Here is a 21,494-nt window from a genome sequence, read left to right as displayed (position 1 = left end):
ATAACAAATTAAACTAACCATTTGGAATTTACATAAAATAGAATCTCCACAAACAAATACAATGAATAATTCAAGCATTCTTTCAGGGTAGATCCACTCATTTGATAAAAAACATGGATAATACACAAGAATTTCAATTATAAGCCATGTTTAACAAGTGAAACTAAATAGTTAGTTTCCCATAAAAATGGAAGTCCTAATCTATATTAAGGTTACAATTCTATATAGGCAGTACTACCCATTTGGAGAATGTGTCAAACATTAGCCAGTACAATAAATATATCTTGCAATTACAGACATCACATATATATCAATTCATGTATCCTCTAAAATATACAAAGTTGACACCACATCAAAATTTCCTTCTCATTCCTCACCGAATATAAGCATTCTACTCCATACGTTCAAAACAATACAAAATTATCCAATCCACTGGGTTGCGATAGCCTGTGCTTAGCCTATAGCGCATGAAAAACATAAACACAAAGCTTCACTAGAGAAGCATAATAAGTTGTCTAAATTTCATATCTAGGAAGTGGTATTATAAATAAATATGTCGAATAAGCTCCCAATGGTTCTATTAGTACATGTGACGAATAAGTTTAAATCACATTTTGGATAACCTGCTAAAATTCCTCAGGGTTCCAAAATCATTTGTAAGTACACCATCACAACGAGCAACTGATTCAGATAATGGGTATTACAATCAGATCAATGTTTTGGAAAAAGGATTGGCTTTTACAATATTTGATATCCAAGAGGAATGGATGAGATTGAGTTACTGAAAGCAACTTGCCAATTTTATTGGATGCTCATTCTTGAGGATAGTGACAAGATCCATAGCATGAACCAAAACAACACATGATTTAACCAGTCAGGCCCTCATTTTAATAGTTTATATTGAAATTTTAGTGACTGGCACACTGGTATCTTCATGGCGATTTTGGTTTAAAAATTTGAACTATACATTATGAGGGTGATTATGGTGCATAAATTGGAATATAGAAGAATACTTCCATGTCCAATTCCCAATATATGGAAATTTAATGTATGGAATCATATTAAGTATGAGGCACAAAAACAAATAATGCATCATAATTTTCAAGTAGCCAAAAAAAAAGGAAAAATTAACGGAAGACATTCCCTAGAAGAGAAAATGAGTGGAATAATCCTTACCTGGATCGGTAAATGTGACCATACTAGTGCCTTTGAAATTACAATTCTAGTAGTTTCTACTCTGAATCTGATAATAACTATTCATTGTATATGAAGCACGGGCATGAACAATATTTGGATTATAGTAAGGTCCACCTTGATGAATTGAAGCACGATTTTCACTACCCATCCCACAAGAAAAATCAAAAGACTCTTGAAGAACAGATGGATCAGAACTTGGTTTGGCAATGCAATAAAAAACACTGCCAAGGCCTCCCCTTGAACCTTTTGGTGGTCTTGAGAATAAATAAATCATGTTAGGTGGTGGGATTGCAGGAGGAAAATATGGTGGAGGAGGAGATGCAAACCAACCACAACTCAAATCTACATCATATAATTTTGAACCATCCGGGTTTAGCAGCCCAAAGTTCCTCTCAGTGGTTGGCCCTAGTTTATGGTTCTCATTAAAAAGTGCAAAAATAAAGGTATCTATGACTCTATAGGCCTCATTGGAGTTCCTTCATTGGAAGTAACATGTTTGATGACTCTGGTGTTATAATTTCTAGCATTCTTAGGATTCAATCCTATATCATCTGGGTCTCCTTTGGAAGGCCAACTAGTCTCAGAGACAGTTACAGGGATAGTGCCATTGTGAACCAACACAACCATGACAAAGTAAATCGAATGAATTTGAGCATCTAGCATATTGTTATAGGTGAACCCTTTTGGATCTGAAACTAAAGACTACCCAAACATCACATAGTCCATTGAAACTTCTTTGGGATTATCTTTGTTTGCAAAATAAGGATATGAATTCAACATGAATAGAACACCTATATCATCCAAGAATTGGAGGGGAGGATTCATAATTGGTAGCAAACTAGTAGCAAATGTGGAGGCCGAAGGAGGAAAGGAACTTGAAAGGATAGCCATATGGTGTGGAGTAGATACCTTAATATTGTCATCCAAGTGTAAGGAAACCAAACTAGAATGAATGTTCTGTATTGCAAGCACTAGTTCAGAGTCTAATGACCCATAATTATTTGTAAGGACCTCATTCCCTACGGTTATCATAAATATTAAGGTTGAAGGGTAATAAGGAGAAATCCTCTAAGCCACCCAAGCTTAGCTTGTAGTTGGACTTTCACTTATCCTATGGACTTTCTCATTCTCAAGACCCACAACAACTGCAATGCCTGTGTTGGAAAATGCTTACAGTATAGAGGAATATGAGTTGTAGATCTTGAATCTATTGACAATCATGTTTCCAAGCATCTTGGCTACCTGCTTCGGTGATGGAAATTTATTCCTTTTTGTTCCATAGTTTACACCAATTCCAGTGTTTGGTTGTGATGATTCCTTCGACTCATTTTCCCCTGCAATGTGAAATACCAAAAAACATGCAACCATAACCCACATTAACCCAATTTTTGGCTTTAATTGATGCAGGAACCCTTCAAATTTCAGAAACCCACATTAACACAACATGTAGCCACTGATGCTTCAAAACACAGAGTTTGTATATATATTCAATGGATAATGAAGTTCTTAGATCGATTTATTACCTGTTGAAATCAAAAGAATCGAAATATAAGCAACAACTAGTAGAGTTTTATATAAATGCAGTCTATGACAATCCATCTTGAACAAAGATACAATCGTGATACCTTCAATGCACCTTTAGACTACTACCCTTATTGGCTTAGAATGATCCATTCTTGATATATTTGTACATTACGCCATACCAACTTCTTTTTCTTAAATTTTCTTTTAAATCCGAGACCAAGATATTGTCTAATCCACCCCATATTATTACAAACATTCTAAAACCTTTAATAAAAATTAAATCCCTACTTAATAAATATTAATATTTAAATTGAAATTTTAAAAACTCTATTATAAAATTAAAAACAATGGTATCAATAAAATTATTAATAATTAAATTACAATTTTAAAAACTGTAGGTTTTAACCCTGTATAAAAATTACTTGCATACGAATTCTTAAACAAAGAAAATAAACAATGCGAGAGCATAACCCATAAAACACATATGCATAGAGATTTTTCCCTGGATCCCAAAACCGGGACTACCAGCTTGATTTTTCATTATGTTCCTTTCAATGTTACAATACATATTTATACATGCCGAAGCATCCAATACCATGGACCGAAAACCATCGCGTCCAAAAAACATGTGCGAAAATCATGCACAAAACCATAGGTGGGTCCACCCAACCTAACATATGGTCCAAAACCAAAATTTTCTGGGGCGCTTCCCCAGACCCCATAAAGTGGGGTTACGGGTGCCCTTCAAACCCCCTATTAACTACGTGGAAAGAATATAACACAACCCAACATTGTTTACCTCACTGGTTGCAATTTTGGAGATGCTCTGTAGGTCATATATGTTCATTGCATCTAGAGTGAATTCCACTCTCTTTCCGATGCCGGAATGAGTGATCTGATAAACTGAAAGCAGATTTACCGAAAGTTTTGGAACATGAAGCAAATCTTCAAAGATTTCGTGTAAAAGTTCCACTCTACCTTTTCCGGTGACCTCAATAGGTGAGTCATCTCCCATGGGGATGGGAGGTCCTTTGCATGCCCTTCAAACCCCCTATTAACTACGTGGACAGAATATAACACAACCCAACAATCTCCCACTTGTTGTTTTCTTTCCACAGGGGGCCACATGAGAGCTTAGTCATTTTTTCAGCCCTGAGATTCCCATTGCTTCTCTACACCAAGAGAACTTCTCAGAGCTCACAGATTTTGTCAATGCATCTGCAGTATTATTCAAAGTGTCCACCTTTACCAGCAACACCTTTCTGTCTTCTATCATATCCCTCACAAATTGATACTGAACATCAATGTGCTTTGTCTTTGAATGATAAGCAGGGTTCTTTGCCAAGAAAATTGCACTTTGGCTGTCACAGTCTATTCTTATAGCTCCCTGTACTAACCCCATACTTGAGCACAATCTCTGCAACCAAACTACTTCCTTGCTTGCATGAGTGGCTGCCACTACAGATTGTTTCTTACTCATCCAATTGACTGCACCTCCAAATAGGTTAAACACATACCCACTTGTAGATCTTCTCTAATCCAGATCTCCAGCCGAGTCTGCATCAACAAAGCCATGAATATCCAAAACTCTGTCCAATCCTGGTCTTCCTTGGTAGCACAAACCATAATCACTAGTGCCACGCAAATACCTGAAAACCCGCTTCACTGCTATCCAGTGCTCCTTCCCAGGTTTTGACATAAACCTGCTCAATAATCCCACTGCATGTGCAATGTCTGGTCTAGTACAGACCATTGCATACATCAGGCTACCCACTGCACTTGCATATGGAACACGAGACATGTCCTCTTCCTCTTCTTGTGTCTTGGGACACTTTTCAGTAGATAACCTCACACCTACAGGAATAGGAACCTTCACCGATTTACTATCCTGCATATTAAACCTCTGGAGTATTGTCTCGACATACTTCCTCTGGTTTAACCAGAGCTTCCTCTTTGACCGATCTCTTTTAATTTCCATGCCCAAAATATAGTTTGCAGCACCAAGATCTTTCATGTCGAATTTGGAGGACAATTGGGTCTTCAAATCCTGGATAATTTCTTTGTCATTTCCAACCAGCAACATATCATCCACATACAAGACCAGATAAATAATACGGTCACCAATTAATTTAAAATACACACAATGATCTGCTTTGCTTCTGGTGAAGCCAAGTCCCCGTATAAATGTATCAAATTTCTGATACCACATCCTTGGTGACTGTTTTAACCCATACAGAGACTTCTTTAACTTGCATACCAGTTCTTTCTTACCCTTCACCGCAAAGCCTTCAGGTTGCTTCATGTAGATTTCCTCTTCCAAATCCCCGTGAAGAAATGCTCTCTTCACATCCATCTGTTCTACCTCAAAATCAAAAGCAGCAACAACAGATAAAAGTAATCTAATAGAAGTTACCTTGGCAGCAGGAGAAAAAATATCACCAAAATCAATTCCCGACACCTGGGAATAACCTTTTGCTACCAATCGAGCTTTGTATTTCTCCACCTTTCCTTCTGCATTTGTCTTCTTCTTGAACATCCATTTGCTGCCAATGGGTTTCCTTCCAGCCAGCAACTCCACCAGATCCCAAGCCTCATTTTTGTTCAAAGATGCCATTTCATCGACCATGGCCTCTTTCCAGAGTTTTCCATCCTTTGAATCCACTGCTTCCTTCACAGTTCTGGGATCAGTATCAGTAACAGACAAAGCAAAATTTGAACTGAAAGCAGATGGAATATGCCTTTCTGGCTGCCTTCTTTCTCGAACTGATCTTCTCATAGCCGGAGTTTGTGGCTCTTCATCTTCTAATTCCTCCTCTGCTGCAGAGTCTGATTCTTCTTCCTTTGGCTCAAACTCTATCTTCTCAGGTTCCTTTGGTTGGACTTCATGTTGAATAACATCTTTTACCTCTCTGAACAACACATCTTGGCTGTACACAACCTTCCGTGTGACTGGGTTCCAAAGCTTATAACCCTTTAAACCATCCTTATACCCGATAAAGATGCACTTTTCAGATTTACTATCCAACTTGGTTCGTTTCTCCTTTGGAACATGTACATATGCATCACATCCAAATACCCTTAGATGTGAAAGAGAGGGTTTCTTACCAGTCCATACTTCTTGTAGAGTCTTATCCTCCAACGCTGATGAAGGTGATCTGTTGATCAGGTAACATGCAGTATCCACCGCCTCTGCCCAAAATTCCTGTCCTAACCCGGCACCATTGAGCATGCTTCTTGCCCTTTCCATTAACGTCTTGTTCATTCTTTCTGCGACTCCATTTTGCTGAGGTGTATATGGAGTAGTCTTTTGCCGTGCTATACCACACTTCTTACAAAATTCTTCAAATTCCTTGCTGCAAAATTCTCCACCATTATCTGTCATCATCACCTTTATCTTCTTCTCTGTATGATTTTCCACTAGAGCCTTAAATTTTTTAAACCTGTCAAAGACTTCAGATTTCTTCTTAAGAAAATATATCCATGTATTCCTTGAGAAGTCATCTATGAATGATACATAGTACACAAACTTACCCAGTGATGGAACCTTCACAGGTCCAAACACATCACTGTGCACAAGCTCTAATATCTGTTTCGTCCTCTTACCTCCAGAGGGGAAACTCACCCGATTCTGCTTCCCATATACACAATTTTCACAGAAATCAAAATCCAGAGAGCTATTATTCATACCTTCTACCATACCTTTACCATGAAGTATTCGAAGGCCCTTCTCTCCAATATGTCCAAGCCTTTGATGCCACAACATGGTCTTCTCTCGAGAGACCACTAGATTCTCTACTCCATTTTCAGGAACCATAGAACTATTTCACCCATCAACAACAGTGCTACCTTGCAGCTTGTACAGAGTTCCAATCCGAACTCCCCGCATTAATATCAGTGCTCCTCGAACCATCTTGCAGGTATCTTTCTCGAACACTGTCTTTACACCTGCATCATCCAACTTGCATACAGAAATCAGATTTCTGGCCAATGCGGGAATATGTAGAACACCCGGAAGTGTTCTAACCCTTCCACCTTGCAACTTCAACTTTACTTTTCCCCGACCAATGATTCTAGCCTTCCTATCATCTCCTGAGAAGACGTCACCACCATTGTATTTCTCATACTCGCAGAACCACTCTCTATGGGGAGTGAAGTGAAAGGATGCACCTGAGTCAATCAACCATGCATCATGATCTACATGTGTACTTGAGGAAGTCAAGTACACATCCCCACCTTCATCTGAAGTGGTTTTCGCCTCTGCAGAAGGAGCATCATCAAATCCCTTTCCTTTATCAGGAGCTTTAGATTTACAATCCCTTTTGAAGTGCCCTTCCTTTCCGCATTTCCAGCACACCACCTTTGTAGGTTTTCCTGGAGATTTAGATCTCCCTCTAGATTTAGATCTCCCACTCGATGACTTATTTTTGTTTTTGTTCTGGGACCGTCCTCGTACAGACAAGGCATCACCATTCTGGTTGTCCATATTTTTCCGTCTCATCTCCTCCATCAGCAAGGCTGAGACTATTTCATCAAACTGCAAAGCAGTTGCATTGCTACCTATTGCAATAACCAGACTATCCCACGAATCTGGTAGAGAACACAACAGACTGATGCACTTATCTTCATCTGAAATTTTAATATCAATAGATAATAACTGACTTACCACAGTATTAAACGCATTCAGATGCTCTATCACCGAGTCTCCATCTTTCATCCTCAGGTTATACAACTTTTTTCGCAGGAACAGTTTATTCACCAGAGACTTAGATTGGTACAAAGTCCCTAACTTGACCCACAAAGCCTTTGCCGTAGCTTCCCCTGATACACTCAACAATACTGAATCCGAGACACACAATCGTATTGTGCTCTTTGCCTTCCGATCCAACTTCTTCCATTCTTCATCGGTCACTCCCAATGGTTTAGTAACCGGATCTACCGCGATCCACTCATCTTTATCCACCAACAGATCCTCCATCTTGAGTTTCCACAACTCAAAATTATGACCATTGAACTTCTCAATCTCTATCTTTCCACTGCTCGCCATCTTCTTTCACCACCAGAATCGATCTCGCAGATCTCCCACTGAACAGGGTCTACCACAGGCCCGAGCGAAACCCCTAAGCAAAAAATGCGTCCCCTTGAAGCCAAAACAACTCTGATACCAAATGTAGGTTTTAACCCTGTACAGAAATTACCTGCATACGAATTCTTAAACAAAGAAAATAAACAATGTGAGAGCATAACCCATAAAACACATATGCACAAAGATTTTTCCCTGGATCCCAAAACTGGGACTACCAGCTTGATTTTTCATTATGTTCCTTTCAATGTTACAATACATATTTACACATGCCGAAGCATCCAATACCATGGACCGAAAATAATTGCATCCAATACCATGGACCGAAAACCATCGCGTCCAAAAACATGTGCGAAAATCATGCACAAAACCATAGGTGGGTCCGCCCAACCTAACATATGGTCCAAAACAAAAAAATTCCGGAGCGCTGCCCCGGACCCCATAAAGTGGGGTTACGGGTGCCCTTCAAACCCCCTATTAACTACGTGGAAAGAATATAACACAACCCAACAAAAACCTTGTTCCAAAATGGTAAACATATGAGACCATGTTGTACTGGTCACATCACCTGAGAAAAGGCTTCAATTTATATATATCTCACCAAACGCTCGCTTCGTCATCTTCCCCATCTCGAAATAAGTATGCAACGCACTACATCCTGCTCTGTTTATCTTCGATTGCGTGTTTGCGTCATAGTTTTCATTGATTCTTGATACCTTTGTTTTCATGGTTGCTCTGAACATCAAGGTCGCCAGAAAGCCATCTGTCCTCGTCGTTCCTTCCCTGCCTACTCCAAAAGGGTTGCTATACCTTTCCAATATAGATGATCAACTGTCTGTCATATTTCATATTCCCGTTGTCCAATTCTATCGCTTCAATCCGTCGAAAAAAAGTGAGGATACCACCAAACTTATCAGAGAAGCGTTGGTGAAGGTTTTGGTATTTTACTATCCTTTTTCCGGAAGATTGAGAGAAGCGCCCTTCGATAAGCTCCTCGTGAAATCCACCAGCGAAGGCGTGTTGTTTGTAGAAGCTGATGACGATGTTTCCATGGAGGAATTCAAAGACCTGCACCTGCCCTTGTTATAGACATTTTTGTGCCTCGCGTCAAGGAGCAGGGAATGTCGATAATTACAGGGATCCTCAGTCCCTAAACATGTTGTTCTTACCCCTAAAAGAACAAGGTCATCAATCAACAGCACTTCCAATCAGTTCTCCACCTGAAAACACTTCAGAACAGGCTTATTTTGGATCATGTCAGCTGCTTAACTGAGCTTCTGCGCTGTATTGCAACTGTCCCACTCTGTACCTGCGCTGGAAGTCAAAAACAATGAAGGCTACCTGCGCTGGGCGAGATTGGCCAAGTGGCACAGTCATCCTGCAAGGTGTCAGTTGCCCAGGAAGCTTCCAAACTGACACTTGGGTCATGAGATTCGCCCTGTGATGAGTAAGAGGTACTTGATCACCATGTGTAAGCAAGGATCTCCAAGTGGACACAGGAACTGAAGATTAACTGAAGATGGAGAGGACACTAGTCAGCTATATGCCAGCCTCCAGCTGACTCATCCTTTCCTCTTCCCTCCTATATATAGAGCTCTTCTATGAGGTCTAAGGGGGCTGGAATTTTGTATAAGCAAGGAGGTGCTGTTGGTATACTGCCAGGATTATTGGGTGATTGTTTTACTAGAGGTGAAGAAGAGAGTTCTTGCTGCCGAGGAGGTGCTGCTGGATTGGAGCCAACATCATTGGTTGTAACTTCCTCTGGAACCCTATTACTTTCTATCAATAAAGTTTGCGTGTTCTTCTATATACTTGTTTTACATAGATGCTTTTGTGTTTACATGTGTATTTGATGCAACCTAATCCATGCTTCAGTTATGATTGCTTGTATCTCGTAGTTTGCTCCCTTTTGTTGTGCAGATTCTGTGTGTAGCTGGATCGGCTTGGAGAGCAAAGAGCTGGGAATCGGATACAAAGAGAGAAGGACAAGGATCGACTAAGCACAAGACACCAGGTTGGTTGACCCTATTTCCATTCTCTCTGTGCTTTCATAAAGATGAACATGAAAACTTTGTCATTCAGTTGTTGCTAAAGTCTGTCACCTTTAGAAAGGGTTAGTGTCATCCGCATCGGATACTTTTCCCCACAACAAACTGGCGACTCCGCTAGGGAGATCCTAGTATCTTGTTGTTGTAGTATTTTGCTATTCATTTCTTGAAGAAAGGAGTACCGAATCGAAAAGCTTTTGACTCTATCAAAAGCGAAGTAGAGGGTTTTGCTACTCTTGCTCCTTTGCTGAGCAAATTCAAGATTTAAAGAGCTAATCTACAGATGAATCCTTACTCTTAGTGATAGATCTTTATCCTCTTGATCATCCCTTAGCCTGTACTTAACCCATAGCATTTTATTTCAGTCAAAACAGTACATTTTTGAGCTTTTTATGACCCGGAATTCTTAGCAGACGTAACTCTCGTAAGTCAGTGCAGGCTGTCCACTGGCAGTCTGCATTACAGCGCAGGTAGTCCCTTCGGGAACTGCGCTGAGAGTGAAACTGGTGAACTAGTGCCTGCGCTGGTCCAGTTGGCCTTAGTCTAGCTCGGCTCTTCCTTTGTGTCTTGGCCCTGTTTGCACTTGTTTTTGGCTGATTGCTTGCTGGTTATTGTATTTGCTGTAGACCTCATCTCCTTGACATTATTCCGCCTCAGTTGTGTGATGAAATTGTAAACGTTCTTTCAGTATTTCTTGTTTCAGTTACAATTTCCCATTGTGAAAAGCGAACCTAGTAGCTGTGGCCTCTTAGATTGCGATCTTATGAGTTAGTGTTATTGCTGTTCATAGCTGTTTTGGATTGGTTTGCTTCTCACTTTATGGTTTGAATCTATACTTTTCCTGTATTTAAAACAAGTCTTTCATAAGGTGTTCTTTTGATTGTGGACAAGCTTGTTTATTTCTACTTGAAAGTTGATTCAAAAATCATACAACCGTTTCCTTTTGTTAAGCATCAACATTAAGGATAACGAAAAGAAATACATGCATTGTGCATTTTGCATTTGATTGTATGCTTGACGATTTAGGAAAATGTGCATTTTAGTGTGTGTTCTTTGATCTGTGGAAAAAGTTGTGTCTTGCTCTTTCCTCAAGTAGATTAAGGTTTTCAAAGTTGAAAGATTGAAAAGATTTTGCTTCTCATTCTTAGATTGCATATAGGAAGTTGTATATATACATCTCGTGGCGAACCTGAAAGGCAAACTGTTAAGAAAGATCAACATTAAAATAAACTCAATTTACATAATAACGCTTTGGAATTTAACGCAAACATCTAGAGGTCTAGGTAGAGACGTGTTCCGGCGTCGTTAAACATAGTGACTGTCGATCTCTACGAAGGTGGGTGATTCCTCCTGAGAGTCGGTGGCACTAACACGGATTTGAGCTCCCGCGTACCGTCGCGTATATTGGGAGACCCCTATAGGCTTTTATCCTTTATCCTTAGGAAACCGTGTCGGCCGCCCTACTAATCGCGATGCAGTGAACACAGCATTCACGAAGATCGACCACCCGTACCGTAAAACGTATTCTGTGGTTTCGCGAAAGGTTTGGCACACCCTCTGCCTAGATCTCCAGAGCAGTTTCTTTTGGCCCTTTTCAAACTCTATAACTGAAAAGGTCCAACCGAGCATTTGTCACTTTGGGCTCGTTAATACATCGAAGGCGACTAGAGTCATCTTTAGCTTTTTCTCGACTCTTAAAACATGAAAAAGCAAGTTTGTGTCTAAAAGCGTCGTAAATAAAACTTATTTTAAAGCGGAACATAATCACCTGTTATTCCCACGTTGATCTTTCAGTTGAAAAGTATGGAGCCCACCAACCAAGGAAGTAACCTTGGCGGAAGTCCAAATCCCTTCTCCTCTTGGGGAGATGTTGGTGCGCCTCATATGGCTACATTGTCACTTCCAGGATTGACAATCGGCCTTCCTGTTTGGCTCTTTTCAACTAATGTTGTCCAAATCGCCACTAATCCTGAGCAGTCGAATCAACTGTCAGAACAATCTAGAACTACCCACCAGCCTTCTACATCTTGTGATACTTCCTCTGATCCTTCATCTTCGCAGGGTAGAGCCGGCAAAAGTCAGCCTCCCAAGGAGAAGAAGGAAAAGAAGAAGAAAGGGAAGAAGCAGAAGGAGCCTCTGGCGAAGGCGACTGGGGGCAAGCAGAAGAAAACTGACAAAAACCCACACACTGCACCGACCGGGCCTAAATCGCCATGTGTCATTTGCAAAGGGATCCATTTCCATCGTGATTGTCCTTGTATTCCCCGGATACTAAGGGACTGGTCCCCGAGGTTGCACAATCCGGTAGCATCAACCTCTGGTTGTCAAGTTGATTGCATTCCCTCAACTAGCGAGAGTGAAGGACGAAGAAGGGGACCAAGATCATCCTGTCTATTGTGTGAAGGTCACCATGCCATCCACAAATGTCCATTCTTAGATGAGGCCAAGAGAGTTTTGGAAGATCGCCCGGTGTCACCGGTGCAACTTCTGCCTGGATACCGAAAACTCGCGCCTAATCCCTCGATAGTTGAAAATCCAGTTGAACCACTCAAGTGGTCAGCTGATGTGTCAGTCATTGAGAATGAACCTACCGAATCTAGACCAGACGAAAGTCTAAAGGTCGAAACGGCAGTTGACCCGGTTCTTCCTTCAAAGGTTCTATCGTCCAATGACTCCGTCATTGAAGACCCGTCTTCAAATGACACCGTCACCGAAGTGTCGTCTTCATGTGACACCCTCACTGATGAGAACAAGGATGACACCATCCAGGTTCTCTTTATCAGCACCGACTCCGACGAGCATCCGGGCAATGCGCCCATTCCTTTATCGCAGGAAGGAACATCATCTGAGTCGTATCCGGCCGTATATTCGGTCCCACCACCAAGCAACCTGGTTGTATCCTTTGATTGGAATCAACTAGGCAGACCCCGGTTACCAGCCAGTGTTCCATTCAGAATCATTGTCCAGATCTATAGAATGGTTATGGCCGGTACTATCATTGATGAAGGGGCGTCTGTGAGTATCCTTTCCTCTGTTGCTTGGAAAGCACTGGGTTCCCCAGCGCTTTTACCTGAGTTGAGAAATCTCTCAGGTTTTGATAAAGGAACCAGTCGACCATTAGGGATCCTCCCCGATGTACCTGTTACATTGAAAGGGAAGACCGTCAGGATGAACGTGTTGGTAGTTCAAGGACCCTTGGATTATAACCTACTCCTTGGACGCGACTATATTTATTGCATGGGAGCGATAGTCTCCTCACTCTTTAGAGTAATGTGTTTTCCACACGAAGGAAGGGTGGTCAAGCTCGTAGACCAACTTTCATTTCCGGGATCTCGCATCGCAAATAGTCAAATACCAATCCTAAATGGTCTGTTCACTCAAGATTCGCCTCCGCCCCCAGTCCTCCTTCCCGATGAATGCGAGTGATTCGGAAAGAAAGACTAGGACCCAGGGGGCATGCACCCTGGTCTGCTTCGGGCAGAGGAAACTCCGGATATAAGGAAGAATTTCCGCAGAAGAACATGACTAGTCCGTACCCCGTCCGTGGAAGGAAGTGGGGTTGTTCTGGAATAGTGTTTTTTTGTTAAAGTTATGTGTTTGGCAAAAGAGTCATTCACCTTTGTCTAAAAAAGTGGGCAATGCCCAAGTAGGAATTCCCTTATTGTAACAAGTAGTCACCATCTTTAAATTCAAGCCTCGCCCATCGAAACATATGTTTTGAAGGATAAGCAGGGGCAGTAAACTAAGAAGGAGACCATATTGTTGTAACAGAGGGTAACCATCTTTGGACAACCCAATGATAGACACCGCCGAAGAAAGAGATTGATTTGCGGCAGCGAATAGAACCACTCTTCGGATAATAAGAAAGAGGCAAGCCTCCCTCAATAATACCAATGTTTTATCTTTGAGTAGTGTTCTTCTATTGTCACATAGCTGTTTGTTAAAAGTGGGCCGACAGGAAGTCTGAATACTGCGTAAGACCCCTTAAAATAACGAGAAGACAAGTATCGTTAGCATTAGATTAGCAAGATGACAAATAAGTAAGAACACCCAGAGAAAAACAAAAGTAGGGGAGAGGAGGGGCAGCCTCGAAATTCTATCCTATACCTGGGGGTATGCAAACTTTTGGAATGCAAGCAAGGGACGACTATTGATTTTTTAAATTTTTAGGTCCTTCCTTTAAACCTGTAGGTCTAACCCGTTAAACTCGTAGGATTAGCCGTTTCCAACCTTGCATGAAGAAAGCCTGTGGGGCAAAAGTAAAATTTGCCAAAAATGGAGCATAGCTGTGGTAAGGCCCAAGCTCTATAAAAAATGGATCCTTAGAGGAGGCGTTCTTCTTATGACTGGTATATCGAGCAGTTTTAGCATATAGTTCATGCTCGTTAAAAAATAAACGCGAAAATCGAGCAGTTTTATGACTGAATTTATGCTCGTTAAAAAATAGAAAAGTGTGAGCAAAAGTTTCCCCCAGAGTTCAAGTTCATGGAAAAAATGAACCGGTAAATAACCTTTTGAGATTGTAAATTCATCAGCCATAAGAACCTTGATCGTGTTTTCATCCATCACCTCCACTGTTGATTTGGCCGATCATTCACTTCCATTTGTGTGTTTACCTCTTTTGAGAAACAGCTGCGAAGAGTGATTTCACCGAGCCATCCTGGTGACACTGCCGAGATTGGAAATTCCAACCTGTACCTGGAATCTGTAGCTATCCCTGTTTATCACTCGTTCCTCAAAAGACGAGTCTTCTTTCAGCTCTTTTCACTGACTCGTAAAATATGAAAAGTTTGCCGAGTTTTGGCCTTCCAGCTCGTTAAATAACCGGAACGCTATCCCTCCTCTAAATTTTAATCTTTTTGGACCTGAGGGATTATTGCACAAAAGGATCGAGCGCTTGTCTTGTTCGGCTCGTTAAAAGTACCGAACCGCCATCCCTTCTGTATTGTTTTATACTTTTTCGGACTTAAGGGATTTGCTGACGAAAAAGGAATTATGGAGTTGACTTTCTGTACCTTTTTAGACTCTCTAAAAGTGAAAAGGACCGAGTTTTCTTTGTCGTTAGGCTCGTTAAAATAATTAAATAGCGACAAACTTGTCTTTAGACGAGAACGAGTTTCCCTATCGCTAGGCTCGTTAAATCTTAGCGATAGGCTTGCCCGAAGGGCAGGTTATAGAACAAGCATATGTTATCCTCCTCAAGCTTGACAAAAATAAAGAGGTACTGGTCAGAAATGACTGGGGAAAAATTGGGAGAACATCAAAGTTTAGAGGTAGCAAGTCACTCTTGAACATGACACTTTTCTTCCGTATCACATCGGGTTGGGTTGTCTCATTCACCGGTTTCATCACCATGGTCCTCGCCACACCATCCAGTCAGGGTAATGCTACCGATCCATCACATCAGTGTCGTTATATGTTCAAGAGGGGTCATTCAGAAAGTGTCAACCGTGTCCCATCCACTACCATACATTTTCCTTCATCCATTTCATGATCGCCACCCTGAATCATATGTCACAGTTTGTTTCACCTCCACTAAATCATTAGCTCCGTTCCGTGTCATTGATGTGGGATTCATCAAGGCCCTCCTTTGACGGATCACTTCTTGTCGACTTCAGCTCATTATCCAAGAAGTCGATCTAGGAACACCCCCATCAGTACTTTGAAGCTTGCATGCCTCAATGGCAAGTTTCTCACTTCCGGCGACAGGTATACATCAATGACCTTCGACCAGAAGATTTTGCGTGGCGTTCGACGCCAAGTCCTTTATTCACGCCACGTAAATTGTACTGCCGTACCTTGAGGGTCATTGTCATTATTGGTGATTCCTCTCGCGCTTGTTAACGGTTTTCATTATTGACCGGTAATCAAGCGATGTCTTTCCATGTTCGACTTCAGCGTAATTCTCACATGGATCGACTTGTACTTAGAGTGAAGATCGAACGAGTTTGAAGACCCCGAATCTAGTTTCATCCATCCGGGCTGCGATATATATTCAGGAAATATAAAAGCATTTGCCATGTACATCATTGCAGCAGATGATCATCCTCCTCAAAGGATGATAATTTTAGCGGAAGATTATCAGTCTGTCTTCAGACGATCGTCTGTCATATGTACCAAAATGTATTTATAGAAAGCTGAGCATGGGAATACCCGCCTCAGCTAGATCATGAGAATAATGATGAATGAAAGATAATGTATTGTATTGTATTGTATTACAGGGCACTCTCCTCAGCACTGGAACGAACTTCGGACCCTCTAGCTAAAGCATTTCACCCGATTAACGGCCTCATACTTTAGGGGGCAACTGTTATAGACATTTTTGTGCCTCGCGTCAAGGAGCAGGGAATGTCGATAATTACAGGGATCCTCAGTCCCTAAACATGTTGTTCTTACCCCTAAAAGAACAAGGTCATCAATCAACAGCACTTCCAATCAGTTCTCCACCTGAAAACACTTCAGAACAGGCTTATTTTGGATCATGTCAGCTGCTTAACTGAGCTTCTGCGCTGTATTGCAACTGTCCCACTCTGTACCTGCGCTGGAAGTCAAAAACAATGAAGGCTACCTGCGCTGGGCGAGATTGGCCAAGTGGCACAGTCATCCTGCAAGGTGTCAGTTGCCCAGGAAGCTTCCAAACTGACACTTGGGTCATGAGATTCGCCCTGTGATGAGTAAGAGGTACTTGATCACCATGTGTAAGCAAGGATCTCCAAGTGGACACAGGAACTGAAGATTAACTGAAGATGGAGAGGACACTAGTCAGCTATATGCCAGCCTCCAGCTGACTCATCCTTTCCTCTTCCCTCCTATATATAGAGCTCTTCTATGAGGTCTAAGGGGGCTGGAATTTTGTATAAGCAAGGAGGTGCTGTTGGTATACTGCCAGGATTATTGGGTGATTGTTTTACTAGAGGTGAAGAAGAGAGTTCTTGCTGCCGAGGAGGTGCTGCTGGATTGGAGCCAACATCATTGGTTGTAACTTCCTCTGGAACCCTGTTACTTTCTATCAATAAAGTTTGCGTGTTCTTCTATATACTTGTTTTACATAGATGCTTTTGTGTTTACATGTGTATTTGATGCAACCTAATCCATGCTTCAGTTATGATTGCTTGTATCTCGTAGTTTGCTCCCTTTTGTTGTGCAGATTCTGTGTGTAGCTGGATCGGCTTGGAGAGCAAAGAGCTGGGAATCGGATACAAAGAGAGAAGGACAAGGATCGACTAAGCGCAAGACACCAGGTTGGTTGACCCTATTTCCATTCTCTCTGTGCTTTCATAAAGATGAACATGAAAACTTTGTCATTCAGTTGTTGCTAAAGTCTGTCACCTTTAGAAAGGGTTAGTGTCATCCGCATCGGATACTTTTCCCCACAACAGCCCTCCCCTACTTGGCTGATCTGCTGCATGATGTGCCGGGCTCAGAAACTATTACCAATTCTCCCCTCCTTCTCATTCAGGTTAATTCACTCATGCTTTGATGAACTCAATCCAGGGGGAACCCTTGACTGGCTCCCTCCTGCAATCCCTAACCTTTTGCATGAAATCTGCCTCTTTGATCCATAGAGGATTGAATATGAAAGGAATAGGGCCCAGATCCTTGAGAGCCAGCAGCTCAAGTCTAATGGGCTTGTGATCTGAAACACTGTTGTGGAGGATGTGCATTCTAGCCTCTAGATCGAGAATAAGAAAGGAACTTTGAACAATAAATCTATCTAGTCTTGCAGCTATATGACTAGGACCGACTCTTTTATTTGACCAAGTGTACTTACCGGAAGAAGGCTTGATGTCTAGCAGGTCCCAGTCCTGCATGAGATCCTCCACCCATTCCCTTGCTAAATCCCTTACTATGCAGCCTCCTCTTTTTTCTAACAAAAGAAGGGTGAGATTGAGATCTCCAGCGATGATGATGTTTTCCAGGTTCTCTAGATCTGCTAGATTTTTTATGGAGTCCCAGCAAATCTTCTTCTCCCCGGCATTGTTAGGGACATACACATTGAAAAGACATATGATCTCTTTGGTATCAAGATGTTGCATCTTTAAGAAGATCCAATGGGTGCTCAAAGTCTCAGAGATTATTGAGAACTTGTTGGCATTCCAGAGGGAGCAAAGTCCTCCCGAGGCTCCACGAGCGGAGATAGCTTGCGCTCCGCTTTTATTCCAAAATTTTTTACATGCTTGGAGGAAAGTTGTATCCTCCATTTTGGTCTCCTGGATGAGGAGGATATCGGGGCTTCCAATCTTGTTAAGCTTTTCATTGCTTCTTCCTTGGCTCTAGTGCCCATACCCCTACAGTTCCAGGAGACGATCTTCATCATTTACTTTTGTTATGGTGGGCTCCCTTCCACCTTTGGTCGAGACGAAGGGGGCAGCTTTGGTGGGAGAAATTTCCTTTGGGATCTCAACCTCTTGGGAGGCCACGGTTTTAGATCTTAGGAGCTCGAATTTGTTCTCTTGGCCTTCCATGGTTGATTGTTGAACAGGGGCCGTCTGAGGGCCTTTATCATTTGCAGTTGCAATCTTCTTATGAGAGGTCTTGGTGCGCTTGACTTGGTTCCACCCTTCTTCTTCCCCTTTCTCTTCCTCCCCATTAGATGGAAAGCCTCTGGCAAAATTCCCATAGACGTGGCATTTCCGACATTTGAAGGGCAGCTGCTCGTAGTCAAGTTTTTGCACATGAGTTCAGGGACCTACGATGATTTTGATGGCTTCCGGTTGCCCCACCTCTAGATCTACCTCCACGCAGATTCTGGTGCAATCGTACTGGTCTTTATTATTAGCCTGATCTATGAATTTACCTAGGGTTTTGCTTATGTGCTTCGGCGAATCCCAATTCCAACAATGCACTGGGAGATTAGGGAGTCTCACCCACACCGGGACTGCTGTGGGAACATCCACTGCCGGATCGAAGTCTGGCGTCCATTTATTTAGATACAATCCTTGAGGGCCCATGAAGTAAGGTCCATTTTGGAAAATCAGGTCCTTGTCCTCTTTTGCAGTGAACTCGAATAGAAAGTAGCCTCTCCCGAGAAAGTATGAGGTTACTCTGTTTTTTATCAAGGGTGCCCAGTTCTTGGCGACCCAGATCTCTGTGGATTTAGGGGATGGCCAAAGCCCTGTGAACTGGCCAACGAGGGCACGATCTGCTAGAGACAGAGCGACTTGGATCAGCCCATCTGGCGGGAGAGAAATCTCGGGGATGTCCTCCAGTTTCTTCACAAACTTTGCAGCTTCGCCTTTCTTCTTCTTTGGCAAGGATGCGAGCAGAGAGTTGAAAGCTTCAGAGGCAGAAGGCGGAGGAGGAGAGATGGGAGGCCCCTGAGGAGAGCCCAGCACCTCCATGGAGGTGGGCGACCTCGAGTAAGGCCCAGCCAAGCCGATATGCGGCAGGCGGCCGCGACCTTCAACGCTGCCCAAACTCCTCACAGGAGTGCTCGTGCTGTTGCAGAGCTAGGTCACGCTCGAATTCAGTTGGGATAAATGTTATTATACTCTTCCTAGTTTTTATCTTTGTTATCATACTCCATTCAACATTATAAAAATTGGATGTATTTTGGATAGTTGGGATAAATATTATTATTCTCTTCTTAGGTTTTGTCTTTTTTATCATACTCTCTTGGAAGTCCTAAATTACTCATATAAAATTATATATATATATATATATATATATATATATATATATATATATATATATATATATATATATATATATATATATATATATATATATATATATAGATATAGAAAATCTAAATATTATTTTTAAATTTTAAAGGAACAAAAAATAGCAAATTAAAATAAAATATTAAGAATTCTTTTTCCTTAGCATTAAGGATAGGCGAGAAATTTAAATATAACTAATGGAAACGAAATATAAAAATATTGAAGAAAATAATTAAGATAATCTAAATTAGGGAAACAAAATAAATTTATAATATTTTATCTTAAAAAAATCAATTAATACTACTGCATTATACATAGTAACAAGGGGCTTAACGTATGAGAAATCATTTTTTAATTCCAAATTAAAATTAGATTATTATTAATAAATTATTTAGGAGAGGTAAAACTTATCAGTAGAAAATAATATTATAACAATTTATAATTTATAACACAAACACATTCCCTCAATAGAACATAATAAGATAAAAAAAATACAACTAACAGAAAGAATAAAGACTAGTGGAAGAGGATTTTTGGTCAAGAACAATATCTAGAGTTACCTCCTTTGTTGTTGATGTTTATAATGGAGGTCCTTAATCTGTAAATAAGATTTGTTACAATATTATGCGATAATACCATGGCTTATTAGTACCACATGCCCAAAAAAACCATAACTCACTTGTTTATATGTCATTTTTTAATTAATCAATTTAATTAAAAGGGAAAAAAATAACACAAAACTATTTTGGAGATAAATCTTAACATTTGATTTGTGTATATTGTTATAAATATTCTAGAATATTCCTTGGAGGTTAAATCCTTCCACCTGACATAGCCATATAAATTAAGTGGTTGGTAAATTCTCATAGACATTAATCCATAATAGGTAACAAAAAACTTATTACATGACACATCTCATGTTGCTAAAATTAAAAAATCATAAAACTAATTAAATTATAACTTTATTATTATACAACTTGAGTGGCCTAATGGTTAAGAGCATGTGTTTCCTAGTAAGAGGTCACAATCAGAGGGGGGTATATTATGTATGCTTTCGTGGACTTTAGCAGTTAAGGGAGGTGGATCCCTTGTCCCACAAACAAGGGGCTCTCATACACCAATTTGGTCTATGGCCGTGACCTTAAAATCAAATATATTATTTCTAGCAATTGCACTAGATGTTGGAAAGGAAACACCGTAAGGCATAAATTCGAGAAGAATAACATGAGCTAGAACACCTTCTGATTCTATACCTTAAATGCCCACTATGTGGCAAGAATGAAACATTGAAGCACTTGTTCTAGTTTTGAGAATATGCTCATTTTAAGGTTAGCCCTTCCTTGCTCTCATCTAATATTCACTCAAACATTTATGTATTGGGAGATTCTCTTCCCTGGGCCATGGAGTCTCGCACAACACAGTACTAGATTAGAATTAGTATCTTATATCTTTGGAACACAACAAAGATATGTGTATCAAGTGGTTTTTAGCATATTGTTGATGTACTTAACAATAAGGGTCTCTCATTTGTGTAGATTTGACTCTACATATATAAGTGTAAATGTGGAGGGAGAGATGGAAATAATCCACCTACATGAGTTATTGGGCTACTAGATAATGCACAATGAACAAATTACCACCTCAAGGATATTCTCTTGCACACTACGCATTCTCAACCTTCAAGAAACGACATTAACATAAAGCAAGTCAAGTCTTAAGAGAGTGTCAAGAGAAGAAAAGGCATTGACCCGCAATAAGAACCCCAAAGTGGTCTCTCACTTTGACAAATTTCATACTATTCCTCGGGCCATCAAGATGAACCCACGCACGAAAATTATGGATAGTTGATACTAAGCCCACAACTGAAGGTTTGGGGCCTCCTCCCAAGGATGAAGACTCTCCTCATTGAATGGGTTTAATTCTTCCAACATCATGGTATATCCACCAAGTTTGACCATCTGCATCAGTTGAGAATATATGACT

General features: G+C 40.9%; 2 pseudogenes; one reads left to right on the top strand and one right to left on the bottom strand.

Annotated features, from left to right (window-relative positions):
• Positions 1-812: 812 nt before the first annotated feature.
• Positions 813-8,430, bottom strand: LOC149253963 (glucan endo-1,3-beta-glucosidase 14 pseudogene; annotated as a pseudogene).
• Positions 8,431-8,527: 97 nt separating this feature from the next.
• Positions 8,528-8,890, top strand: LOC149253962 (13-hydroxylupanine O-tigloyltransferase pseudogene; annotated as a pseudogene).
• Positions 8,891-21,494: the final 12,604 nt, after the last annotated feature.

This window comes from Pinus tabuliformis, chromosome 7 (assembly GCF_031772625.1).
Source record: "Pinus tabuliformis cultivar Carrire ecotype Pingquan chromosome 7, CPIR1, whole genome shotgun sequence".
NCBI classification, from domain to species: Eukaryota; Viridiplantae; Streptophyta; class Pinopsida; order Pinales; family Pinaceae; genus Pinus; species Pinus tabuliformis.
The sequence above is the reverse complement of the archived record's forward strand: the minus strand, read 5'-3'. Positions and strand labels throughout refer to the sequence as shown.